Consider the following 5,565-nt stretch of genomic DNA (forward strand, 5'->3'; position numbering starts at 1 on the left):
TCCCTTGTTACTCTGAGTGTTTGGGGGAGAGAGCAAGAGAGAGAGAGAGAGAGAGAGAGCGAGAGAAGGAGGGAAGGCAAGAGGAGGGGAGGAGAAAAGCTTTCCCTTTCAGAGGAAATCCCCCTCTAGGCTTTTCAGAGTTTCTTTGCTCTCTCTCACACACATGGGCTTTATCACACACCCAACCACACCCACAGTCACACTGTTCCACAAATGGATACCAAGAAGCATGCCGACCTGTGCAGACACACTCGCTGAATATGTGTTAGTGTGTGTAAGGTACGACTCCAAACATTCCCACATCCTAATTTGTCAAAACACACGTATGTGCACGGCTGCGTACACACTCCTTTAGCCCGGCATCAGAGCGCAGCAGACATCCCTCCCCTCGTTTGTGGCCCCCTTCTTTCTATTTTAATCACTGGGAGCTTATGAAAAGCTAAGTCAGTCTTTCTTCTATCAGTCTCTCTCCTGTCCCTGATTGACTTCCACTGTCTGCTCCAGGCTTTCTCATTTCTTTTCTGAGGCAATCGTCTTCCAGGAGACTGCCCATTCTTTGACTCATATCGAAGTGGAGGGGCTTCCCTGCAGAGGTCCAAGACAAACGGCAGGCATGAGAAGAGCGCTGCTCTACCTCCTCAGTAGGCCAGAGGAATGTAGGGTTACACCCTCTGGACTGCATTTTACATCTGGAGACGGAGGATGTAAACCCAAGACCTGCTTGCAGCAAAAAAAAAAAGAAATAAAACAAAGGCTCATCACAGAATTCCTCCAGGAAAAAGACTGACAGGCCACCATTTATTTCTGTCGGCTGAAGGTCAGAGAACGAACGTGAGCAAGGTGACTTAGACAAGTGGCATGCAGTCAGTCACCTGTCAGTTTCTTTATTCAAATTCCAGAGACTATTCAAGTTCATCTGTTCGTTAAGAGACAGCATCAAATATATTCCTTTTAATCATAAGTTTCTCTCTATTCAGCAGGTGATGTTGCTGTAGGAAATATGAACTGTAAGCCTTTAATGCTCTCAGTGTCTGTGGTTTCCCACTCTGCAGAAACTGCAGTCTCTTGAACATTCCTCACATGTTTTTCTTTCACGGCAAGAGAGCCATGCTAATTTGTCTTTCACCCTAAACCACAAAAATATGTAGGTGACATTCTTCACATGTGGTAAAATATTGCTTTTTGTCTCATTCTCGCCTCGCCTTCTTTTTCTTATCTTTCAGTTTCTTCACAAGGGATCGCAACTTATTTCCTTAATGGAGATTTCTCTTCAGAGACAATTGAAGGAACAGTAAGGACAACGACGCCTTCAGGAAGCTCATGCTATTCACCTTATTATTATTATTATTCAGCAGTTAACTGAAGAGAGATTTGCGGCTTAGCTTCTCTGATTTGGCAGGGGAGTGTAAACATGCTGTTGACATTTTATCTTGTCATCAAGCGGCCATCATGAACATCCAGTCAACAACAACATGCGCTTCATTTTAAAAGGTCTCTGTAGTCACTGCCCTTTTCGCAGTGTCAGTCAACATATTTGGAACAATGTTTGGCTAAAATCAGCTTTTTTGTGTGTGCATCACTTGTGTGCTCTCTCAGACACAAGCTGATTTACAAGAACTGCTTTTGTTTCTTTCTTTTCTCCTTTTTCCCCACTGGCTGACAAAGTCCAGACCGGGCCATGCTGTCTTCCCAACAGAAACGTTTCGATGCAGCCAAGGTCAAGCAGGATGAAAGTGGGCCGCAGCAGGCTGACACTGAGTTTTGATTCCTCCTTCATATAAACCAGATGAGCTGTCCATCTAAACCAACAGCAGGGATGGTGGAAGGGGGGCTGGTGGAGGAGGAGGAGGAGGGCAATTCGGTCTGTGACTCAGAGAACGTGGAGATTTGATAGGGTGCAGTTGGAAATGCAGACATAAACACTCATAGGAACAGCGATGGTGAACCAGACAAACCTAGACAGGGGAAATGTACACAGAGATAGGGAGCAAGGCTTCTGGAGATGCTGCCAAAGCCAGGAAGTTTGGCGCACACACCCACAATAGTTCATTAAGCAGCCGTATAAACACACATGCACTGCAATTTCTTCAACGTGGACATAAACACACTTGCACACACTTTTACACATAAAGTAAATAACAAAATGCCTCCAACAGCGCCTCCCCCCCACCCCCTCAGTGTATGAGTTCTTCATAGTGAGTGGGAAACCCCTGAGGGTGAGCAAGCAGGATCCCATTTGTAGTCACTTCAAACCTACACTCACCCACATAATCTCCTGTATAGACCCAGACACAGCAGCCTACAGTCTATAAACCGTGACTCACAGTGAGTCTACACACTAATTGTTATCAAAGAATTGGAAAACGCCAACTCTCCGCAGGGCAGTCTACCTCCTGCATCACTTCTTGGATCAATTATCCAACTCCATTTGCTCCCCCAGCCCATATTCATTATCACTATGTGACATAGGTTGTTTTTATTTAAACCGAGCAAGAGGAGAGCAATGTCAGACCCAAACACTTCCTGCACATCACTATGAAGCTTTCTGTCTGGACAGCTTTGATCTGCAGTCTTAATGGGACAAGATGAGGGAAGGAAGGAGAAGACAAGGGGGTTATCTATCTCTCCCTTCGTTCTCTTTCCCAGGGAGAACAACCTTATCAGCACAGATCTGCTGCTGTGACAGTGACATCACTTCCTGCCTGACCCCAGCCTGTCAAGATCAGGGGCCCTCAGGCTTGTGATTTAGTCCTTTGGTTGTTCTTTCAACAAACAGAGAGGTATAGAAGTCCAGGCTTCTTCCCTGCTGTCTACACCACAGATGTGTTTTTGTGTGTCAGGTATTTCAAGGACTCTTTATAGGGAGGATTTAAGGCATGTTTTGAGTAGCATGTCACTCTGTATGTGGTGCCTGAGAGTTAGAGAGAAAAGAAAGGTCTTGTGGAGAAACAACGCTAAATACAAAAACCTTCCAACAGGTCAATAGGTCTCTTTGCAAGTGTGTACTTGTCTTTAAATGTCCATTCAGGTGCCTTTAAGTGACACATAGTGACATTTAATTTTCTGAAATGTTCAGTTGTAATTGTAAATCTATCAGTCCCTCAAGTTCTACATATCATGCTCCATTTAAATGGCTAATAAAAGTAAGGGCAGACACGCCTCTAACACTTGAAATTGCTTTCCATCTGTCCCAATTTAGCAACTTTGTTCCTATTGAGATTTTTTTAATGAGACATCACAGTTTAATACTGAGTGAGGTCTCGCTGGGATACAAACACATCCTATTGTGAGTGCGGCTCTCATTTTTCAACAGCAGTATCAATGCCTCTTATAAATGTCTAAAAAAGGAGAAAAAAAATATTCCCAAATTACACAAAATAATTAAATAAAAAAATCTTACTTCACAAAAAACTTAAAATCATGGCTAAATAAAAAAAAAAAAAAAAAAAGAGCAAACTGAAAGAAACATGATTTGTATGTCTAAGACAGTAAACGATTCATTATTATGCTCTTGTGTATCTTCTTGATCATGCTCTCCACATTTTAGACAAAATTCTTACATCATGTTGTTATATCACAACATCCTGTTTATCAAATCAAATCCCAAATATGAACTGTAATCCCTTTTGGAAAGCATATTCTTTGCCAAATGAATCCCACTCAGTTGCAATCTAAGATATAGCCTGAATGTATCTGTGTGAGAGCTCAGCAGATCAAATGCAAAGAGAAATGGATCTTATATGCTCTCCAGGAGAGGAATAACACATTAAAGACTTCCCCAAACTAGAAACATCTTTGTCTTTGACAGGAAGAACAAAAGCATATGGTTTATATTTTCTCTGTGGGCTTTGACTGGAAATCAAGTATGCAATTCAACGGTTTGCATATATCTCATCAATTTATAATACAGCAATTCAAGAGTGTGCCATTGTCCCCTAAAGAGCCATTGCTTCTCCTGTGATCGTTCTGCATATGAAAGCTCTGGGTTAACATAAAGAAGTGGCTGCAGTAAAGATATTTGTCATATGTGAAATGCCAATGATAGACCGACTGAGAAGCTCCACATTTTATGGTTGGTTCCTTTCTGCCCTGATGCATTTTCCCAAGAGCCACAGCGGTCAGTCTCAGCTGGCCACTGCTGGGTGCTGGTCCAGGGTAGCAAGCAGGTGTTCAATTCACAACAGCAGACGAGCCAGAGAAGTAAAAACTGTAAGTTGAGACACTAGAATGTGGGAAGATTTAAAGAGGTCTTTTATTTATATATATATATATATATCATACTGAGACAGGAATAACCTTCACTAGAAGATGATATTGTATTACATTACACACCTGACAACAGAATATAATGCCTTTATATGAAAGTTTGCCCTTCTATCCTCTCCCACAGATAAATACAATCATTGCACTACAGGATATTGCCAAAAGGAAAGCCACAATGTTGCCTAAATCAAACATACAAATGAAGGAAGTCCGGACATCTTGTTAGGCTTAGCTCTCTCTGTCATGCTCCAATTCATCTCGTCTGTTGCTACATTTGCCCACTGAAGACCTTGATACAAAGTAAAACTATTTACAAGATGTTTACCTCCACTGCTAGCTCTGTCCTCGAACAAGACATTTCCCCTTTTACAGCGCTGTATATTTGGAGTGATTTCAAGACCAGATTGAGGGATGACTAAGAATCTCACGCAGATCTGGGGGCTTTTCATCTTGGTTCCTAATGAGGATAATTTGAACAATGTGACCTGATCACAGCACAGAATAATATATCTGGCATATATTACTATGTTTCCCCTGGTTGTGTCTATCATAATGCTGTTAACAACATAGATGTTTTTTTTCTTAAGACGTTGCTTATTACTCTGCAGTTTACAATATACCTTATACTAAAGCCATTAATCTGCACGTACTTGCATACAATAAAATAGCAACTATCGTACTTTTGCTGTGGGCTGTTACAATGTTAGTAATGCAATGGTTTTATGTGCCAATATGTGATAATAGCATAAATACAAAACCATTACTCAAACTAGTCAGTCTTTATTTCTACTTTATTTTTATTTTGCCTCGCTGGCATGTGGCTAAATTAAATAACTTGAATTGATTCTGGAGGGGGGCCGTGAATTCATGGAAACCTTTTGTCCAACATATTTCACGCTGGACCAATGTGTTGGAATAGCATGTCAATCTGTGTGTGCCAAAATGGTCCATGGTTAAAAATACATAAATTCATTAAATCACATCAACATACACATTTCATGGAAAGTAACCAGCCACACACAAGGCTACTGTCACATCTGCGGATTATTCTCTCTGACACATTACGGCTTTTCTGGGAAGTCACTGGACTAAAGTAGTTATTAAATACCCTTGAAGAGTGCACCAAGACAGTATTTAACGGTTAACTCTCAACTCTAATTGCCTGTGTAAGCAAAGTTGTCGACACAGCGGTGTTTTGGGAGAGTGGTATATGAAAACAACGCCTGCTGTCAGGCCATGAGAAACAGAGAGAGCCAAACACGCAGCTGAGTCAGAGACAGCTTGCTGCACACAGACAATGTT

The sequence above is a fragment of the Echeneis naucrates genome, chromosome 5 (assembly GCF_900963305.1).
Source record: "Echeneis naucrates chromosome 5, fEcheNa1.1, whole genome shotgun sequence".
Classification (NCBI taxonomy): domain Eukaryota; kingdom Metazoa; phylum Chordata; class Actinopteri; order Carangiformes; family Echeneidae; genus Echeneis; species Echeneis naucrates.